Below are 24,253 nucleotides of genomic sequence, written 5' to 3'. Positions count from 1 at the left end.
TACCCGTGCCTAGTTTTGCCCTAGTTATGGTTTTGGATTTCATTTTTGTTTTAGTTTTTCTGCTTGTGGAGCGGCTTGTGATGGTTGACTTTGGCTGAAAATGTCACTCTCAAAAATTTGTCAGCATCCCCCACTAAATAAAATATGTTCCCGTGGCCATGGGTACTCGTCATCAAAGGTGGCAGTGAAGCTATTTCCTGTTGCTAGGTAATGGCAAATCCGAGCAATGCACAACGCCAGGGGTAGCGTAGCTCATAGTTGGGCGGCACCGATCACTCCCCATAGGAAATCAATGGATCGGCTGACGCAAAGCCCTTTTGCCGCCTGTCATGTGTAGGCAGCCTAAGGTGATCTGCATGTTTAGTAACACGTGTTAAATGTTTTGTGCAAAGAAACTACATTATGTTTCTGTTAAAGTAAATGTAAGAAACTACTGCTAATTCTCAAGACTATTTTACCAACTTTCCTCCACAGCCCAATGGGCTATAGTGTTAACTGAGTGGATGTTAGTATATAGAGAGAGAGTGGAGGGTGTGAGAGAAGATCAGCTAGCCTGTTCTTGGACCCAATATCCCTGCGATGGAGACAGATTTCCACACAAAATCCCAGTTGAGCCTTGCTGGCTGTGGAAACCTTTGATATGAGAACAGGGCTAATCCCTCTAGTTCGGGCTGCTGCCATGTCTTCATCCTCCAACCAGGTGCCCTTTCATTAACCTTTGACTCACACTCGCACTGCGTTTGAAGAGGCTGGTATTAAACTGGCTTATCCTAGATTGCTGCTGCTGCAGGAGTAGTGAGAAGACTCACTCTGTTTCTCACAGGTCTTTTAAGGTGCTGAATAGCACAAGTGTAACATTATGTAACCCTCAGTTACCAGCTGGCCCAGGCTGGGTTCCACTGCACGCAGCTTGGCAGGGCAACAAACTGAAATAACATGCTGCATGTATGTAAAGTCAGAGGTTCTAGCTGGGACTGCTGAAAGAAGCAGCCACAGTTGACCACCAATAGAGTCCAGATCTGGCTCTGGGACACAGACTCATGTCTAATCAAGCTGTGGTGGTCCTGCCCCAAAAGAGAGTGTATTGTGAGTAAAAGTCTGAAACACCCAATGAGGTTGGGGTACACAGCTATAGATGTGTTCCAGTTAACATCCAATGGTGGTTAACAGTGCCCCTAAGTCAGGATAGGCAGGCCAACTAAGGCTGGTTCTTCAGGATTGTAAATAGTCTTACAAAGCAATCTACAGCTCTCAAGCCCCTGGCTGAAACCCCAATGTGACGTTTTGTCTTAGTTAACCAGAAATTAACCAGAAACAGTTATCAAAATTGTGGGACTTCACTGGCATTGGTATAAGCTACTACATTTTTGGTATTGGGACATCCCCAGTGTGCATTTCATGAAATTTCAGGAGACAGTCTCCTGCATGTAATTGTACCTGAACTAGTGACACTTAATAGCAAGTTTAGTTTTTCCAGTAACAGCAGCAAAGTTGATCTCAACACAGGCAGATGGTGTTCTGCAGAGACTCCTGATAGACCACTCAGAGGGTTGAGAAATATGACAATATCTAGTATCAACCATACTGTTTCTGCCAAAGTATTTATCTCTAATATTTATGGATGTATTAGTCCATTGTGTTGTTTAATTTAATTACAGAATGGTTGTATAGCAATATTGCTACTAAAAAGTATGTTGATATCACAACATAAAATTACATAAGTAAACCGTGATAGAGGATTTTACTTTGATCTTTATCGCCAACAATGAAGCTGATTAGAATTGTGAACTCAGTCCGTTTAAAGTTCAAGCTTAGTGCGTAGTTTTTGTTGCAACCATGAGGAATTTGAAGTAATGACAAAAAAACTGTTGGCGTGAACCATGACACAGCCTTCCGTGATGGTGCACCACCCCACCAACCACCCTCCATGCAGTTGCTAGTAGCCAAGGAGGACACAGGATTTAATAAAAAAACAGCTTGATCTACTCTTCAGAAGAGGTCATTATCTTCACTTGAGTTTCTGCGTGGCGAAGTCACCGGACGCCACAATCTTCTGAACATAGCCATACTGAGAAATACTGAGAGAGGTTTGTGGAGCTGATAGTCTTAATGAGCTTTGTATCAACTTATTTAGCAATGGCTTGGATATAAAAGACATTCATTAAAATCAAAAAGTTACGCATTGAAGCTTTAAGTAATATGTAGTCTCAAAAATAATGTGTTATTACAGTCCGCAGCTAGCCTGGAAATCCAGACCCAAACCCGAAAGATTAAAGGTCTGGCATTGAGTAATGAAAGTCGCCCATCTCGAGCGTGCATTTGAAAATCTTACTGCACGCAATTGGATAACACTACGACCAACCACATCGACAACGTTTTAAGTATCCAGAGCCCCATACGCTTAGCTACCAGCGGAGCTAACTGGTAGATTGAACTGTGGTCATCTGTTTAGCTCACCTCTGGCCCGTCTATATCAGATACACCAGTGTGATTGGTGCAGCTCGGGTACAAGGATATAGTGAATGAGCAGCATTACTAGATGCCAGAGTAACTCACTGGGCAAATTCAAATAATGCTCTCATGAGAACTCTGGATTTCCAGGGTAAGCCTCAGCAGATCAGTGCACATTTTCTGTGCAATATCAACCTAAGTCTGTCTCATTGATTCTTTCTTCCATCCTGATGGATAAAAATAGATCTTGTCTTGTACAATCAGCATGACAGTACTGTTACAGGTTCTTAATGTGTCATCTATGACTCAACTCTAGTTACTCATTACTGCATGGTTAATCTGATTACTATATTTTTTCACAAGATTGTTTTGACATTGTTTGGCATGGTTTCACAAAGACCATTTCATTTAAAAATGCAGCACTATTATACTAGCCTGGAAACCAGACAGATCTGCCAGGTCATGTTTTCAGATTTAAAGCCGTCCAGAACCTGGACTGACCAATCACAAGCGTTTATCTTACATGGGGCAGGTTCAAGACTATAACTGACAGAAGGGCCATGCTTACCGGACATAAGTACCAAGCGTAACTGCGAAACGTCCAGTGTTTCTCCCGCTTCAAAACTGACCAACACCACCACAACATGCATGTGGCACAGCTTCATAAGGCTGTTAGGTCTTTTTGGTTATAGGTTGATCCATTTGTGTCGAGAGGCATTTTGGTCTGCCCCTTGGAAATCAAAAATGAACTAAGAGGTTTCCAGACTAATTCCATGCATTTGCGAATTAGTCTGGCACTGCCAGGCTACTGTTATACTATAACTGTTATAGCTACTGTTATACTTCAACAAAAAAGTCCAATGTTGTGGCTGAATGTGATGGCAGGATAAACATTTTGCATGAGTCTCTATGGTTCCATGTTTTTATTTTTTATTTTAGGCCAGCACTAAGAGGAAAGAAGAAGAAGAAAAGATTTGCACTTTAATACGGTTGTGAAAATTGAGTCAGAAAAATCACTAAAAAAAATTAGATTAAATAAAGTCTCAGTGGAAATGTTGTCTTTTTAGGCCTGACAATGTTTTTAAGTTGTAAGACAAAGCTGCAGTGGATCAATCTGAGAAAAACAAACAGTGCAAGAACATCATACCTCAAGTGTAATTCTTTTTCCAATGATACGTTTTTTTTTGGCATTCTTTGAGAATACTTTTAAACTCACACAACGAGTCAGACAGTAATCTGAAAGCTCAGCAGATGTGTACAATCAGCTGCCCACTTTGAAAAGGGAACAGGGACATTGAGCACTGGTCCCTGAAATTACAATTTTGTTGTTCAATTATCCATGATGCCACAGAATGATACGTCTTGGCCAGAGGCCCACGTGGTCAGCGGCCTCCTGTGAAAGCTGCCTCCACCTCCGCTTCACTGCTGCTGGGAATCAAACAATTGCGTGTAAGTGCTCTGTGAATGACAGAACATCTGAGGAAACTTACAGTGATACAACATATGTAATGATTTTGGATGAACCTCCTGCACGGTCAAATGCTTTACCAAAGGAGGACTCATCAGCTCAGCCATACAGCAAACAGCGTTAGTAACCGGCTGTGCATGAACTCATGGCCGTTAAGATAATGAGATCATTAATTTTGTTGCACTATGATCATGTATAAAAAAATGGCAGCACCTGAAAGTTTAGTGGTATGTCTAAACCCAATTTAAGCCCTTCATGTTTGTTTTTAATAGCAGGGTTCAGCAATTTCAAGCAACAGAAGAACAGAATTCATCCGGATGTCTTTTGTTCTCCAAACAGCTTTAAAACTTTCTTCATATAAAGCTCCCGTCTTTCAGTAAACCAGCACAGATTGCAGCCTCACTGCTATTACAGCTTTGTCCAAGAGTAACTGTCTGGAAAGGAAAAGTATTGAAGGCGAGTCAATCACAATCAGATAATTCTGGCTCAACTACACCTTTATAGTGCTGGTGTTCCAAAGAAACTAACCAATTTGTGTTCCTTCCCTCAACCTGAACCCTTGCTTACCCTAGCCTACCTCTGTCTCTTCATGTTATGTCAAGCAAGCTCAGCATAAAGCTACGGACGACCACTTCTTCTAGAAGAAATAATAAGTAGGGCCCATTCAGCAACATCGTTTCCCTTGACTTGGGACATGTTGGTTCTTTGCCTACCCGATTTACATATTGATATTTTATTAAAATGTGGCCAGAATCAAGAAAAATATTTATTAATAGCAGGTGTTTAAACACAGGCATGTGATCTGATGATCCAGATCACAGGTTAGCTCTGCTTCCGCTGCATCGATTTTGACCGTTCTTTTTTTTTTTATACTCCAAAGTCCCACAACCTTTATGGATGTGCAACACAACATTTCTGGAGTAACCTTTTAAGGGTCACAAAGCTGTCCTGAGAATTGAAGAATCTGGAAGCCACCAAATTCCAAATACTCAAAATTAACAGAAAATGTGTGTGTGAATCCAGGGGTCGTCTATCAAGTCAAGCCTGTTCATGTGATGTGGCTGTACTGTGGCTGCACAAGGGTTATATCAGCCTGATAGTAGGAGATGATTTTAAAGTGAGAGTTTTCTAAAGTAAGAAGGTAAGATTCTTAATAGAAAGCTAGTTAAAAACAACAAACTCAAATAGAAATTCACTGTACTTCTACATTTCAAAATGACTATTGTGAACAGAAAAACACGTACTTGAAATTCTCTCTCGTTTTAAAAACTGCCAACCCTGTGCATTTCATGATGGCCACACTGTATGTGCAATAACACACTATCAGTGAAACTGGTACTGAAAGAGCTGCAGTACTTGTAACACGATCACAATCAGTCCATCTATAACTAATAGCACTCTGTCTCTACGAGATAGATGATCTCCTTTTTTCACAGTAGAGTTCAATAAGAAAAGACCGATCTACAGATTTGTCCTCAACTCATCGCAGTCTCTCTCAGTCTCGCTTTTTCTCTCTCTGTGGAAAAGATGACACAAGCGCAATTCAATTCAAAAGTGTGATGAAGTTGGTGATTTATTATTTATACATATAAAATAGATGACAGATGACTAGATGTGAATTGGGCAACAACTAAAGTGCAGTAAATACTTAGTCCATAAAAAAAACATGGCTCCCAGGGTGCCTTTCCTAATTATATATATATATATATATATATATATATATATATATATATATATATATATATATATATATATATATATATATATATATATATATATATATATATATATATATATGAGAGGGTTTGATGATTTTCCAATACAACTCTCAACACTGTCACATTACTAAATTACCATTAAGGCTTATTTGAACAGAAGTCAAGAATGATAACTAAAGCAATCAGTTAGCAATGAATTTTGTTTGCATTTAATCATGCCTTTATTTTAAACATTTTCACACGAACACAAGCAAATTTTCACATCACTAACTTGGAAATGAAACAACACATATTAGAGCACAGAAAAAGCCAACATAAAATCTGTTGATCTTTTGCTCAGAGGAATGACTGGTTGGCCATAATTTCCCACATGATAGCAACATTTGGAAGCAGTGAATTGATCCTGCCTCCATAGGGCTACTTATTAATGTGTGTTTGCTCTCTGAATCACTAAATCTAAATAGCTTGGTCAGAAATATGCAATGGAAACACTCCCCACTTTTAGTTTGTGTGTGGAGTTGTTCCACACATTCAAATACATTATTAATGTCTGCCTTCCACTTATTTTCTAGCAGTAGCTGCAAAGCGCTTGCAAAGAGCACGATGGGATTAGAGCCAAAATGGGACAGTTAGGCAGCTTGAACGGCTCAATTCCTTCAGATGAACTATTGCAGCTGGAAGGGGTTGAAACTAACACCTTGGTAAAACTGAGTCTGTCTAAGCTCCTCGCTGTCTGTGTCCTCTTCTCACCTGTTCTAAGTAACACCTGCACCTGTCCATCACGGCTCTCTTTCTGGAAGTCTGAGCCCCAAAGGCTACATCCACCCATGGGTGGTTTTCACTCTGACAATGAGGAAGTGAGTCTTAATTTTGTATCTAATCTAAAGACATTGCAATATAGTAAATTTGATGTATAGGGTGCCTATTTAACTACATTGAAAACTAGCCTTTTGTCACATTCACAATGATGTTTATTAATGTTTTTTGTCAAGGTTAAATTAACCAATAACTAGTTTTATGTTTCCGCCAACCAGTCAAGTTGCAGTTTACAGCCATGTCTGTCCTCACTTATATATTAGGTGTATGAAACGTTGTTGAGTATCCATTTGAGTTAAGACCAAAAGCCTGTTTTGTAAGGTCACAGTGACCATGACATTTTACCTCCATAATCTAATCAGTTCATCCTTGATTCCAAGTGGATGTTTGAGCCAAACAGATGGACAACACAAAAACGTACTGCCTGGATGCATGCCTAAGCATAAATATAGTTAAATCATATTATAGTGTGCATACCCAATAATTTGTTAGATGGGAGTGCTTTGTACATAATGCAAAATACAGAAATGAAAAGATATTGTCTATAATATGTGATTTCTTTACAATCTATACTACAGTAGCAAACTACGACTTTGTGTCCATTGTAATAACAGAATTGTAAAAACTTAATACTGTGCACCTAGCTTTGCACCACGGGACTGGAAAGCATCCACACCGCCTTCATCTACTGTGATGTGATGCTCGGCCTCAGGCTAGATGTTTCAATGGAGACTCATCAAGATAAGTGGCAATGTTTGGGGCATAAACAGCAGGGGATGAAGGTGGCTCTAGCAGTATACACTGCTGACTCAAGTAAAAAAAAGTTGCATTATAGATTCAGCTCACTGACGGATGGCTCTTTGTGTTTTACATTATAAAGTGCTACTGTGTGTTTTCAATACACTTCATTTGTTTGTTTTGGTTTTTCATCCCGGTTTTCTTTTATGGCCTCTCAAAGTTTCTTGGAGGGAAAATAAATAAGTGTTGTTTCTTTGTGTGTGTGTGTGTGTGTGTGTGTGTGTGTGTGTGTGTGTGTGTGTGTGTGTGTGTGTGTGTGTGTGTGTGTGTGGGTGTGTGTGTCCTACAGCAGTCAATACACACGGTGTGATAAAATGTACACTGGACATTGAACCTAAAATACCAACTACACAATTTTTTTTAGATCTCACTGCTAGCTAGCAGGATTGTAAGTATATAATTAGAATAAATAGATCTATTTAAATAAGGGCATCTCATGACCTCTGAAGAAATGTTTGAATATGAAATATTTAATTGCAATTAATCGCATCAATGTCATAGTTAACTCGCGAATAACCTCAATTCCCCATTTTTATCTATTCTAAATGTCTCTTGATTTCTTTTTGTCTCATTGTTTTTACTCATTTTAATGCTCTCATAAAATGGAAAGTGGAGCGGCATGCTTTGTGCAAATGTTTACATTTTTTTATTGAAAACAACATTGGCATTCAGCCTACTGTAGTGTTCAATTTCAAACGTAACATTCTCACTTGGAGGAAATAATCTCTCACACAATGTAACACTGTCCATCAATAAAAGAGTGAAAATAGTACTTTGAAAAAAAAGGGGTGGGGGGGCGTGGGGGGGAACTGGCATCAGCTTTGTGCTTGCCCATCAAATGGGATTTCAGACTAGACGTGCTGCGGCGATAGCTCGGTTCACAACGACAACACACACAGATCACTTTGGTCTGGTCAATGGAACCATTTGGAAACTTTTAAAAAGTAAACTTTCCCTCCAGAATCTTATTGGCATCCTTTTCGGCGTCTCACGCTCGCCATTTACTAAAAACATAACTTTACTACTCTTTGGCCGACTCGCAAGCCCAAACGGCGTGTGTGCGGCGTGTCTGTTGTTGTGTCTGTTGCTGTAAAAAACTACAAAGTTTGCTAGGGTAAAAAACTATTATCTCTGAAATTTACGCAGTTAACGCGTTTAACTGACAGCACTAATATTTAGGTATGTGCATGTTCTTTATAGTTTAGAAATGAACATGTTAAAGATCCGTACTCTTCCAGTCCGCAGGATTCATTTTAATGTTTTTTCAAAACACTCAAATATTTCTCTGATGGTGCACAGATTTACATTAGTCATTCTGTACAATATTTATTAAAGAGTAACTGAAAACTTAATCCACTTTGAGTTAGTAAATTACACAATCAGTTGATCCTGGGCCTGTTCAGCAGTTGCAGCCCCCCCACTTCGACATCTCTCCATTAGTGCATGTATAGGACCTGAGCATGTGTGTGTATTTCAGGCCTGTGTGTAGTGTATAATAACAGAGTGTATATCGTAATTTCCCCATAGGGGATCAATAAAGAGTGTAAATTAAATTAAATTAAATTAAAATAACTGAGTCTCCACTGGGCGTGCCTGTGCTGCGTTCCGGTTTAGTTCCGTCCTCCGCTGCGTGCCATAACACACCGAGAACATCTCAGAAGCAAAGCGCCTTGTTTCCCGGCTCGCAGAATCAGTACTTTAAGATTCCTTTATTAGTCCCACAAGGACAAATTTACACTGTGCTATAACACACATTACACACACACGCTCAGTAGCTACACATGCACTAACTGGAGATGTCAGCGTGAGGGGACACGCCCATGGAAAGGCGCCCCGAGCAGTTGGGGGTCCGGCGCCTTGCTCAACAGCACCTTGGCAGTGCCCAGGAGGTAAACTAGCACCTCTCCAGCTACCAGTCCAGCACCATGCTTTGGTCCGTATGTGGACTTGAACCAGCAACCATCCGGCTCCCAACCCAACTTCCTTTGGACTGAGATACTGCCATCACGTGTTTATAAAAGATCAATGATGTTGTATTATGTTTTTCCAACCACAAAGATTAATCTCTCGTTGCCTGTGGGGTTGTTAAGGAAACAAACAATATCGGGGGGTGTCTTTTGACTTAAGCTTTGACTTTTCAAAATAAAAAAAGGTCACATCTGGTCCGCTTTGTCTCTGTACTTTGGTGATTTGGATGATTTAGAACTAAACAGTACAACAATACAACCTTTTCAGCAGATGTCTTACTGACAACACAATGGAGTTAGCAGTTTTGTGTTTAAATGTTGCGGTGGGATTTATTCAGTTTAATACATCTCAATGACTGTTTTACAGGGAGGGACCAGAAATCCTGTCTGTTTTTTGTTTTTTTTTAATTTCAAGAGTGAATTGCTCCAAAATATGAATTGATTACCGTACTCATTTTATCATTTAGTTGGTAACCGTTGTTGTATAATCACAATATTACACTTGAGGAGGCCTACACTTCAGTGATGCGCCTTTCGGACAAACTTATTCTCTCTCATGTAAAATGGCTTCATCCAAACGTCAGCATTAAACGCTGATGCAGTTTTAAATGTTTTATTAACGTACTGAGTTTACAGACACGTCTCTGCTGATTGAGGGTAACCTGGGACCTGAGCAGAGACACACCCACCAAACAAGAGAAAACATATCTCAAATATAGTATTAATATTTGCAATCGCGCGCCGTTCCACACGGTATTGAGATTTAACCATAGACTGTACATTATTATTATTATTATTATCATTATTATTATTAATAATCATAATAACGTACAGTATATGTAGTCCCGTACAGTCGTGTCCCGGCTCGCTCTCTCTCGGTCGAAGATCCAGATGTCTACTTAATGCTCCCTCTAGAGGCCTGGAGAACTTCCGTTCTGCGTTGTTTGTTGCATCTGCTTCTGTATTTGCAGCGCGTTTGTGTATTTGGTTGTGTTGTGTATTTGCAGCGAATTTGCTAAATGTTGCGCATATGTTTTGTCAAATTAATTAAGTTGTTTTCTTCTTCTTCTTTGCCTGTGAATTCTCCATTTGCATGTGTGTTCTTAAATTGCAGGGCGATTGCCCCTGTCGGCCACCGTAAAATAGACCTGCCGCTTATCTTTAGCACGGCAGAGAGCCACTTCACACACGTTTCTGGGATATCAAGAATTGACTTAAATGGCAGCAATTGCTCGTGGGGGGTGGGGTCTTGGTTGCTTATGCAACTACGCCTCTACAAAACGCAAGATGCATCTATATATATTAGAATAGCTGAAAGATAAAAGGACACTGGAACATCTACCTTACAGAGCTCTCAGATTTTAATTTGTGTTCAAGCTCAAACAGGGTATCAAGAACCTCTTGAAACATACTAAACCAATGTTTCCATTAATCTACTGCATCAAAATTGAATGCTTCTATCTCTATAGGATGCAGTAACTTGTGAAGGCAAAGATGGATATATGATGGATATATTTTATGATGTAGTGTGATCGGTGCCTTGACATTTGAAGGAAAAAAAAGTCCATAGACCCATTCCCAGAGGACCAATTTGAAAGAAGCAGAGGATTGCAGTGTGACATGCTGACATGCTTAATGTCTGTGAGAAGTGACAAACAATATTCACACACAAGTGCTCTAAGGGACTGAATCTCTCCCTGCCTGACATTTCCAAACCTAATCTAATTGATAAGCATTCCAGTTGGGCATACACCCTTATTCTGCATCCAGATAACAACTGACATGTCTATGGGTTGTGACCAAACACAAGGCACTCCTTTCAGCGTATGAGACTTTTCCCATAGGATGTGGATGAGTACTAATTTGGATGTGATTGTCACAGTAATAAAGCATAAAGGAGCATACAGGACTGAATGCACTGCCCTTTCTAGGGAAAACCGCAGCATTTACAGCTGTATCCGGCGGGCTATATACTTGGAAGGAAGCCTTTAAAAAGTGGACTGTATATTTTGATCTCCTTTGAAAATCTTTCCCTCTGGCACAGAAATCTTCTCCGTGCTCTCTCCCATCGTCTCTGCTTCACTGGGGCATATGATGGGAGAGGTTTCAGCAGTGTCCCAAGGTAGCCGATCTTTGAGAGATGACAGGCCACAAGTTCCATTTTTATTATGATTTATTCGAGCCAGCCAGTTTTCTGTAATGGAAATTCACTTGAATCAACGCCCCTTCTGCAGAGCCAATTGGGAACCATAGTGGCCATCTGTGAGCCAGGAATACCGGAGACCGTAATCATTTGGCAAAATGAAAGAAACCCTTTTTAATGCAAACTTTGGCTGAGCATGAACATCTGAAAACAGGCCTGAAGCCCCAGTTTCAGCTTTGTGGGCTATTTTCCTTTCCACCTGATTGTAGTATGATTTATCTTTTAGCTTTGACATGTTTGACCAGTGACATTAATGTCATCCTTTTTTCTAAATAGAATATTATAATTCCTTTTTGTTGTTTAACAGTAAAACATCTGTTGATTTTCTCTTCTTTTCTCCCAACGTACAGAACTTGTGTCAGAGCATTGTAGCTGACAGAATGACACATTAGATACAGCATCTCCAGGGGGGGAAAGCTATTGAGAGACTTGTTACAGTCAAATCTCAGATCTCTTAGCTTTGTTTAAGATAAGCGACGTGTTTGGGAAATAAGCCTTCAAAATGCCTTCAAACAGACAAGGGATTCACAGCCGACGATGCAGCATGTGACCCAGTGTCATTTTATCATTGATATCCGCCTCACTGTTTACTGTTCACTCTCCTAGTCGAATAAGAGCACTATCATGTTACTGCTAATGCAAACCTAACATTTACTACTGCCATGGTTTCCCATTAAAAGCATTCAACTGGCAAAACACAGGGTGGTTTTTGTTATGAAGCAGTCATAGAAAAGACAGGATAATTGGTTAGATTATTTAGTCAAAATGCATCCACAAAACTAGACCAGGGGTCTGATTTATAAATGTGGCATATGCACAAAACCAGGCTAAAAATGTGCATATACGGCAGTTCCCATGCAAAGGTTGTGATTTATAAAAAACTAACTTGACGGGTGAATGTGTTGTCCAACCACGCAAACTCTGACCCATGTGTACGCACATTTTGGTGACAATGGGAATTGGTGACGCAGGTGATCAGGTGGTGAACTGATGTCAGACTGCAGAAAGTAAATGTGGAATATCGATTACTCATAATCCTTTCAAGTATAGATGCCTCACACATTTCATCCACGTTCTCCTGAAGATAAATCAAGGGTTATTTGCGCTTTTGATGATGATGAATGATAAGTGTTCCATAAACACCTTGTAAAATCCAAGTCAAATCTTAAATATTAATGTGTTTTTAATATTAAAAAACAGGTTCTGTCTCACCGTCACATTGCACGCTATGGAGCGTAGGAGGAGGAGATGGCCCGACTGCATGGAATACAGGATAGCATCGAATACCCTACCATTAGATAATGGCAGAACACAATGTAGATAACTAAAAATCTGTCTTTAAAGTGCTTATATTATGAAAAAACAAAAAAACTTTCTGGGATTCTGTTATTTTGTGTCTCTGGTGCTTCCACACGCAAACAAACTTGGGGGAAAAAACTATCCATGCTGTTTTGAGTGAGATACAGGTTTCTAAATGTCCGCTCTTCAAAATCTGCACAGCTTTCTACGTCACTAGCCAAGACAAGGTGGCTAACCGTAGCATGCTAGCTCATTCTCAATGGCAAAACACCTCTACAGCACACACTAGTTCACCATAATCACCTAAAGAAATACTTCAATGTCCCTTTTCTGCAGGTATTCCACAAGTGTTTCCACAAGTATTCCACTTGTTTAGAAGAAGTCTCCCAGCTAATCCTGCCTTGAACTGACCAAAGTAGGAAAAACCTGATCATTACCTAGCTACTGCGCATGTGCGACTGCCAACAGAGATAGTATAGAAGTGAGATGTCTCTCTCTGTAGCTAAAACAGAGACCTAAACACACAGGGTGAGAAGAGGAGCTGCAGCAATGTGCAGTACAACCAAAGTAGGGAATTTTTTTTAAATTAAACCATGTAAACCTATTCTGGCACAACCTCAAAATTCAATTACGAACCTGAACTTGAGAATAATATGGGCGCTTTAATACTTTGCATATATCATCAAACGTCAAAGTCTGGAAATACAGCCGTTAAGCTCTCGCTTAATCGTTACACTTAATCTCCTTGTTATTAATCTGAACTTTAATACTGCTCGTGACAAACGTGCATCAAGAAAAGTGTGTTTGCCTATTTGACTTTCATCTTCAAATTGTATCTCGGGGTGGAGGATACAGTTGATGCTGGGATTATGACAAATTGCAAACATATAAATACTGCGTTGATCCCTGTGCTGCATGATGTCTCTGCAGGAGGACTATGCCAAAGGAATACTCAGGAGAGAAATAGACTTCAGGGACCATGACGATGACTGGCTACTATGCCGATGTAAATTCCCTAAAGCTGCGCTCTTGGTTCTGTGACCTGTATTGGGTCCAGTAGAGAGGGTAATGCACTACAACGTTGCAATCCGGTTCCAAATACAGGTTCTCGCCCCTCTGGGAGAAACCGGTTGTTTCCAGCGGTACATGTCATACAGCTAAGTGTTTTCTATAACTATTATAATCTTCAACTTTATAACTGAGGCTTGTTTGGATATGATTTATAGTTCTGTTACATCTTATCATATACGTCTGGTATGTCGAAGCTGTTCCCGAGTGCTATAATGCCTTCCGTTTGACCGCATTATTAATATAGTTAGTCTATAGATCAGGTTTCCCTACATTGTGCGAGAACAGACCAAAATTATAATTCCCGAGCCTCTGTGAAGTTTTTTTACACACAGTGTGTAAGCTCTAGCCTGTTGACATGGGAGCCAAAATATCTCCCGGGAAACGGACACGCCACACATCTTATACGCTCATACAATTCCTCCACTGTGTTTGCACCTTAAGAGGCTGATTTATGAGCGCACACTTGTGGATATTCATTGAGTTACAAAGGGAACATTACTTGAGGATGTAAGATGATCTTTTTTTTTTTTACAAAACAAGGACCAGCTACAGTGAGCTGTTAGGTAAAGGTGATGGCTCAAATCCAACTGTTCAAAAAAATTACTTTACTGCTTTTTTTCGAAAACTACTCACGTTGTGTGCAGCATGAAATCAGATCACAGTTATTTTTTAACTTCTTTATTACAGTAAATACAGGGTTGAGTTTGTTTGGCTGCACGGTAAACAGACACACTAGTCACTCTTCTGTTGTATTTTGGACAGTAGTACTGCTCAAGCAACGCATGACCGGGTTGGTACAATATCATACGAAAATGGATGCACAAATTGTATGATATGTTACAAAAACTGGTCACGTAGAGCGCCATATAGTGAGCTCAGAAATTAAAGAAAATTGTTCCAGAAGCTTTATTTGGCCATCACTACCGCTCCCCCACTTGAAAGCCCTGTGTTTTATGACATACCCATCCCCCCCAATATTCTCCCAACTGCAGCAGTAAATGTTGAATAAATACAAATTACAGTGCATACAGGCTGAAGTTGATTAAAAAGAGGAATAGGAAAACATCTTTTGGAAATTGATCTTAATGCATTAATTTAAAAAAATTAGGAAACCAACCTTTTGAGGACACCAATTTTCTTTGTAAATGGATAATGTATTGTAAATAATCAAATATTCTTCATAAAAAAATAAAGGGGGCATAAGTAAACACACCCCTATGTTAAATTCCCATAGAGGCAGGCACATTTTTATTATTATTAAATAATTAATAGATCCAGGATACTATGCATCCTGATATAGGTCCCTTGGCCTTTGGCATTAAAATAACCACCCCCATCATCACATACCCTTCACCATACATAGAGATAGGCATAGTTTTTTTTTAGTTAGCTTAATAACTTTTGCATTGAGAGATGATTGAATGGAAAATTCTCTCTCTATAGGCAGTGTAACTCAGCCGGTACTGAAATCTTTTAAATATAACTTTAAATATACTGTGGCTCAACATAAGATGCTCATGTTATGTTGCACACTTCTGAAGTTCTCACTGGTAGAGTGAGCAAAATACTTTTTTTTTTTTAAGGAAAAACGTAAGGAACCACTTTGATTGTTTTTCAGATCCAACCTGTTATTTATGAGAAACTAGACTCAAACTGATGATGCCACAGACATGATTTGCAGGCTTTTTGCAGCTGTGACCTCTAATAGAACACAGTATAAGTAAAGTTTATGTGCCAGACAAAGGCACACAGTGACTTATACTAGATGCTGGTCTGAGCTTAAAAGGATGGATGTCTGAAAATGTGATTACTTTAAATTTAACCACTCAGTCATAGTGACAGCAACTCTGGCCTCCCATGCCTCCAGTTCTCCTCCTCTCCTACTGTAGTGTTGGTATCAGTCTGTTGCTGGTTGGTGGTGTTTTACTGATACTTTCCTGTCATTTCAGGCCTGCCATACCTCACCTGTCCACAAGTCACCCACCTCTGCAAGTCAGCTGATCATACTACCAAGCAAGCCTCATCAATTTGAAACTTGTAAATTGATTTAACTGTACTATAATAACCTGGTTATTTATTTATTTATTTATTTATTTATTCATTCAGGACAATGCACATTGATGAACATGCACAACAGTACATGTAAATGTGCCATATTGTAGCCCAAGGGCTAATTTCCATCTGCAGTCCAATAGGCAGGTTGGAGTTTACACAAAAGACATAGGAAATAAAAAAAAGAAAATCAACAAGACAACAAGAAAAAAAGAAAAACAAGACAATTCATTAATAGAAAAATAGAAATACAAGTTAGTTAGCGGTAGTTACACGTTTGGTTAGCTCTAAGCCACAGCTTTACCTGCTCTTAAAGGAGGCCAGAGTGGGACACTCCCTTAAAGCTGGACGAAGTGTGTTCCATAATGCACTGCCTTTAATAGATAGTGCATTCTGGCTGAAGGAGGTTTTTCTGAAAGGAACCTCACAGTCCCTGTTTACCACCGCCCTGGTGATCCGCGTTTGTCTATATTTAATAAACTCCAGCAATGGAGGTGGCGCCAGACCATGAAGTATTTATTTATTGTGAATCGCATGCTTACATGCATCAGATTAACAAGCATATTTTACGTGGATTAGTGATATGCAATGCAGCCTTTTTTGGTACTGTTACTTTAAGCATCTTTGCATGTGATTTTGCAACCTTTTTCAAAAGGATAAAAAGGGAAAATACCCTTTTTCAGAAGAAAAACTACCCTTCTGAAAAAGGGTAACTAATCATGTGTTACTCTTTTAAAAACACTAACTACCCTTTTTTGTGTACCTTATTGTAAAGTGTTAGCCTGAAAATTAAACCAGACTATTGTATTGTGCTTCAATAAAACAAAAGTATTTCTTCTCCGATAACTCAGAGCAGCCCTACTGAAAACGTCACGTCATACTAACTTCATACTAAATCATTAATATTGCTCCCCTAAACTTTGTATTGATTACATTACTGTATCTGACTTATTTGGCTAGGATTCCTCTGAAAATTATACCTTTCACAGCCACCGTCACTTAGAGGCGGTTGCTAGGTGCTAGCAACAAATACGGCATGAAGGTCAGACCCTGCACGTAGCTGCCCTATTCGTCTCGGAAAAATAAACAGGACAAAGTTACTTCTACCATTGCTGATTATTTTATACTTGTTTTTGAAAAAGAAATAAATAGATAACACAGACAGACACACTCTCACCCACCCACCCACACCCACACACGGGACTATTCATAAATCATTCGGGGCTGTAGCCAGGACCCCCAAGCCTAACAATGCCTCTGGGTAGAACATGTGTAAGTCAAAAGTTCTTTTAATCTTGCAACGGAAAACTCAACTGGACAGATAGTCTAGCTGTCTGGATTTACCCTACAGAGATCTGAGGAGCAGTTAACCATAGTCTGAAATCACAGTGGAGTTTGGAACGTCAACACAAAGAATGCAGAAGGTACCGGACAACCGACGGAATGTTTGGCGGCACCTGAACAATCACAAAAATGAAACGTCAATATGGACCAGAATGTCTCTAATGTAGGCCACTCATAAAATGTGATTTCTGGTGTTGTTTTGTGCTACACATCATCTGTCCCTTCAGCAAACCTTTTCTTTACAAAAGAACTGCTGCTCGGTTAAACCTCAAAGCTGGGCTCCAATATGGAGCTTGTGTTCTGCACCATTTCAGCCCCTCAGGTGCTGTCTGTGTCGGGGTCCATGGAGTCTGGATTCAGTGTCAGCAGCAGTGAGACATCAGCGCTTAGGGCCGTCATAAGCCTCTCCGTAAATGTCAAGTGACAAAATGTGAACTCTAGGCGGCATAAAGAAGGACAATCCTAAAGAATGACTTTGTATAGATGTGACAAATGTATCATCAGAGTGTCACAGGGTTCCTCCATAATTCAGTGCTTGTGTGCATTTGTCTGTGTGTGTGTGTGTTTGTCTGCGTTGTGTTAGTGTGTGTGTAAAAAAAAAATAAAAAAGCAGGCATATGGAGGGAGACAAAGTGAGGCGGTGAGTAGCGTACAACCTGGACGTGTTTCAGCAGTTATGGAAGACATTTTATGCTTGGACTTTGAACACTTCACTCTCTGACATTGACTGTTGATGTAAGACTGTGTGTGAGTGTGTGTGTGTGTGTGTGTGTGTTTGCGAGCTCACAAACTGATGTTTTCCTGAGCGAGAGAGGAGGCGTTGTCTGCCAACTTGGCTGAGCGTACGCTGTCATGTTCTTGACTGGGATGTCAATCACACTCGGTATATACATTTACTGGGCTGGCTCACTGCCAGTGGAGCTCTGAGGAGATGTTCTTCATTTCCAGCTGCCAAATACAGTACAGTACATTACAGTAGGCAACAGGATTATAACGGTATGGTGTTATTAATTATGACTACTACATTTTGTAATTGTGATTCCTCTAAGCAAAGAAAGAAAAACAGTCTCCCTGAAGGAGCACTGAGCAATTAATTTTTCAATAATCGCTATTCAAAGATTATCAATTGTAATTGCTCTACTTGATTGAGAGTCTGTGTATTCAGGCATATAACCTTTCGCCCACATAAGCAGCAAACTACATTATATGTTCAATACACCAATAATACATATCACTCCTTCTGACAGTTTATGTGGTTTCAGCGGCAGAGGATATGAAAAGCAAATGATAGAGAAATATATGAATAAAACATTGTCATTTGGAAAACATATAGATAGGCTGGATATGTCTTATGTAAATATGCAAAACAAATATCATTCCAGGGTATATACATAAATGGAAACGTCTCCAAGACAAGCCAGTGAGAGGATATGCTTAGAGAATGGAAATCTCATTAGTTTGGTATCAAATAAAAGCAGTCATCTGGAGGGAATGGCACTGACACTGCAGTGGGGGAGCACAAGTCACAGAGGGAGTGTGAAATTTGTCTTTGAAGTCAATGGTATTTACAGAGGAAATTTTGGGCTATTTCAAGCTAAAAAGCAAGCATGTGCATTCTTGCGCAAGTTTGCTTCCCAGGTGCAGATGAAGAAGGCAGAGTGTTTTTATTTTCCGCCATCACAACACAGTTCAGTCGTCTTACATGCATTTTCACATCAGGTGCTGTGTAAGATCAACTAACCGGGAGATGATTTGCAACGACAGCACCTCGTCCCCCATGAAATACAATAGTGAAAGCATTATTTCCAAATGAGTGTTGGACTAATGACGAATCATTTGTCAGCCGTCAGATCTTTGTTTACCTCCACGGTGTCATTCATCCCATCTTCGTAGCGAACCAGTCAGTCGGGGTTATGAGAAAATAACATGCAAATTATTTTTCGACATACAATCTTAGTAAGGAATTGCATTTGCATGATGTAGATTTATGTTTAATTGTCTCCCAGCCTCATTTGCAACACGTCCCAGCTGATGACAAAGCTATCTGACAAATCGAGCGTAATGTGGTAAACCGTGGCAGTTAATCCGTACAAAAACATTTGCACAACACGAGGGCACGCAGATGAGCAGATTAGGATCAATAATTACATCAGATCAAACAAGCGATCATCAAAGAAATATCATTAGCTTCATGGGTCATCTGTTGTGGATTAATTTCAGACCACTTGGTAGCAATGAGAATGAAGAAAGGACTTCATTATGGGCACTTATTTAACTTATACATCGCCCTGCACTACTGTGCATAAATACCCATCAGTGTTTGAAGAACGGACAGTCTGGAAGGAATGTTTTAAAGCTGCAGTTTGTATTGTTTATTGTGTGACCAATTCTGCTTTCCAATTAGGTTTTTATTTTATGGTGCTTTTATCTAAATATATCGATTTCCAGATTATACCTCAGTTTTGGAGCTTGCTGTTGTTGCGTCAGGACATTGCCTGGTCTTGTATAATTCATTATTCACCACGCTGCAAACCTGACATGCATCTAAATGGTGAGTGCATCTATTTATTTATTAATCAAAAATACTGTATATATGGAACTTCAATAAAAAGGTTTGCCATCCATTTTGAGACCACCACTACATCATCATCATCATCATCAGCACCACCTGCAGCAGCTACCAGCAGCAGCCACATCATCCACTATGATATAAAAAGCCCAAAATGGGGCGTGTTGTCACAGCCCATGATGGATTCAGGGGGCAACGCTGAATGTTGATCAAGGTGAGGCATGGAGGAGGCCCTGCTTGTCAGGGACCCGCCAGCATCCCCAGGCAATCTTTGCAGTCAGGAGATGGAAAGAGCACCACTCTGAAATCCATCATGTGCCACCTACGAACTGTGCATTGATAGAGAGGAGTCACTGTCCCCAAAGTAACATGTGAACGGGTTGGGGATTTCACAGCTTGTGGCACAATTTCAGCAGGAATAATAAATTAATGGTGCAATCTTTGCTGATGCTGAATAACTCTACAAGCAATTTTTTTTGCTATAGAAAAAACCCTAAAACATTTGAATTGAATTTCCACAATACAGTTTAGATGACGGATTGATCTATGTTCTCCTTAGATCTCTAACATACTGTAATCATAGTGTTTAGATCATTTTTGCAATCCTACTGACAGCCTATTCCATACGCTTTGGAAACTGTGCCATAATAGATGGTCACACCTGATCGTCACATTCTGCTGCGTCTTATGTTAGGAATCCCCTCGGAACATTAAATCGAAATAAATTGGATCACACGGAAGAACGTCTTCATAATTTTCATCATAATTACTCTCATTAGATACCACTTAGTCTGATTTATTTGCTGTTTTTACTGATACGGAGACACTTGCATATTAGCACTGAACCAATCTTATCTCACAAGATAGCATGAGCATAATGTTTCCAAATAATAATAAAAATAAAGTGTTTAAATCACTGCATTGAATGAGTGAAAAATACTTGTTTTTCTTTTAACAGTGCAAGAATGTTTGACAGATGTAAAAAAAAATACATACATCAAGGAAGAAGATATTAACGTATACTGGAAGAATTGGAAATATACTTGTCTTGTGTGCATTAAATGCACGTGGTATTTGCAAGTGATATTTCTACACGGCAAAGAAATTACTAGTAAGTGTTGTAGAGTCATTGAAAACCAACAGACCCAATAGTTATGACATGCATGCTGCTCATTCTGTGGGATTGAATCTGTAATTGAAAGGGGCATGTTCAAAATAATCGCAGTGTTGTGTTCAATTAGTGAGGTGATTGATTCTGTGAAGAAACAGGTGTCAATTATGGCCCATATTGAAGGAAGGAAGGAAGCAAATGCATGCTGGTTATAGTGGATTTCACAGTGAAATACTCAGCAAAATGGTTAATTTCTCTGAGGAACAGCGAACTTTGATTAAAAAGTTGATTGGAGAGGGGAAAACATAAAGAAGTGCAGAAAAGTATAGGCTGCTCAGCAAAAATGATTTCAAATGCCTTGAAATGGCACCCAAAGCCTGAACCACGTGGGACAAAACGGTCAACTACCATTCGAGTGGATCGAAGAATAACCAAAACGGCAAAGGCTCAACCATCGATCAGCTCCAGGAAAATTAAAGAAGTCTTAAAGTTACGTGTGAGCACTGCTACGATCAGAAGAAGCCTACGTGAAGAAAAGCTATCAGCTAGAAGACCCCGCAAAGTCCCACTGCTGAAAAAAACAAACATGTACTAAATAGGTGGAAATTTAGAGTCAATGTGTCAAAGGACACATTCTCTTGACTGATGAGAGCAAAATTGTTCTTTTGGGGTCTAGGGGCCACAGACAGTTTGTCCAACAACCCCCTTGCACTGAATTCAAGCCACAGCACACTTTGAAGACAGTACCATGGTGGTGCAAAAATCATGTTATGGGGATGTTTGTCAAATTGTGGTGTTGGTCCTATTTACCAGGGATCATGGATCAGTTTCAATACATCAAATTACTTGAAGTGGTCATGTTGCCTTATGCTGAAGAGGAAATGCCTTTTGAAGTGGGTCTTTCAACAAGACAAGGACCCAAAACACACCAGTAAGCGAGCAAAGTCTTGGTTCCAGATGACCAAGATAGATGTTATGGAGGGGCCAGCCCAATCCCCGGACCTCAATCCAACAGAAAGGGTGACATCAAAAATGTTATTTCTGAGGCAAAACCAGAGGACTTGTGGAATGTAGTTCAATCGCCCTGTTTACAGGTGTCAGAAGTTGGTTGCAGTTAGTGCAGTGATTCAAAGTAACGCAAGCCCTTGAAACATTTTTCAGTTCATACAGTAAATGTTTGAGTTTGTAAAAAATAATGCAAATAGTGCTATTTTTTTGAACAGCCTAATATTCCTTTTTCTTCACTTTCTGTAAAAGGTGTATTACAAACTTTATCAATTTTGGTCATGTTTTGATTTGGAATTGAATGTGCAGTGATATCATGAAATTAAAAGCTATTTCAAGGAATTTGAGCATTATTCACTTTTTTAAACACATTGCTATCATTCTGAACACAACTGCTACCTAAGCATTGTTTAGTGAGTGTAGTGTATTTCAGCATTCCCTATCTCAAGATGCAATTTAAAGTCTAAACACTTCCTCACAGACAGCCTTCACCGTACACGTAAATGAAGACTCTCCGTGCAGGTCGGTAGTGCTAGGGCCTGGCAGCAGATGACAGGCCCAGGGAATATTCAGCACAATTACATTACGAGAAATATCATGCAGATGGAACAAACCCAGATCAAAGCATTTAATTAACCATCAGAGGACAATTTCCAGTGAGGGAGGAGAGCCAGAGATTAAGGCAGTTGGTGAGGACTGCTACGTGAAAAGCTAGGCACTCTCAAAGTAAGTGTGTGTGTGTGTGTGTGTGTGCGCGAGCATACAGGTACACACTTGGCTTGTTTTCAAACATCTATGTGACTAACCTTTTAAATACTCATCAGGAAATCGAGATAATAAGGGCTAAAATGGTTTTCTTTTTAGTCATAAATTATCAAATGCAGTGCTGCTGAATTTCCCAGGTGATGTTAGCAATGAGTGACTCATGCATAACTTACTCCGGCATGAAGAAAATTCAACCTCTAGACTCGCATAGAACGCATGAACCGGAAAAAGAGAGCGAGAGAAGGAGGACGTCAGGCCTGGGACTGGTGCTCAAGGTTGAGATTGTCAAGAGACACAGCCTAGCAAGGCAGAGGAGCCAGCCAGAAATAGCTTGGAGTCCAAACCATTGTCATGAAAGGCGTCTCCATTTCCCAAGGGTCGCAGAGAGATAGAGATCTGAGAGGCAGAGTCATGATAAAGATCACAGATTGACTGTGAAGCCTCCCCCAGGATTTAATTGAAGTCAACCTAAGTCACAACATCTTAGATCAAAAAGATGACCCAAGCAAAGCTCAATTTTTCATTCTCTATTTTTATCGGTATGCCTCTCTCCCTCCCCCCAAGTCCATACATTACTTGTTTACTTATTGAAATACTCAATGTCCATGAAATTAGTCTGAATGTCAACCATGGCTCCCCTTTGGCTGCAGCCTCCTGATTGATCTGCCTCACTAGAGATCAAGTAGTGCAACGGTAAACCTCCACATCATACAGGATGTGGACTTTTTCTGATCTACTTTCATGTGAATACATACATTTTTTTTGCAACTTGATAATTCACTGCACGACAGATTTCTTTTTTTTTAAAGAATGACAATGACTTTTTGTCCCTAGTATGTGTCAATCTCCCAAAGTCATGGATCCCTCAATTCCCACAACACAATGTGAGAATCTTTTGTTTGTACTATAATACTGTAATATTAGAGTCAGGGTTACCAGCTTCTGACTTGTAATATCGTTCACATTTCACATTTTTTCTTATGTATCTGACTTGGTGCTGAATAATACAGAGTTAACTAATAATTCAAACAAATACTGATACATTACACCAGCCAAAGTCTGTCACTCAGGGCAACGTCAACCAAATATATTGCAACACTATTTAACTTTTTTCTGAACAAGGGCCACTTTGGCCACAATTAATAGTGATGAATGGTATAACAGTGTTTTGGCAGCACAAGTAGAGATGAGTCATGCTCTGCAAATTGACTAATAATATCAGTTACTCAGCAATATCTCTAAAGCAGTGGTTCACAAACATTTTTAAACCAAGACATCTGAGATTTTTTCCCCTCCTTCAGAACTGTCAGCTGTTGTCACCACGCTTGGCTGCAGCATAACTGCATATTTAACAGATTTTATTTATATTTAATGCCGATTTAGATGTTAATTCTAGTTTTGATATTTTTGAAGGCGTAATATAAAAAATAAGTTCATGTAAATGTTGACTTGGCTCTTATGGGGTTAAAGATTATTATAAATCCATCTATAAACCATACCCGCTAATTCCTCTGGAGGGTGGCCCGAGGGCTGGAGGCAATGAGTTGATTCTTCTTGGTGATTTCAATCGTAATTGGCTTGATCGTTGTTCCTCTCATGAAAAGAACTTATTTAAT

The sequence above is a fragment of the Etheostoma cragini genome, chromosome 4 (assembly GCF_013103735.1).
Source record: "Etheostoma cragini isolate CJK2018 chromosome 4, CSU_Ecrag_1.0, whole genome shotgun sequence".
In the NCBI taxonomy this organism is placed as follows: Eukaryota; Metazoa; Chordata; class Actinopteri; order Perciformes; family Percidae; genus Etheostoma; species Etheostoma cragini.
This window is presented reverse-complemented; position numbering follows the sequence as displayed.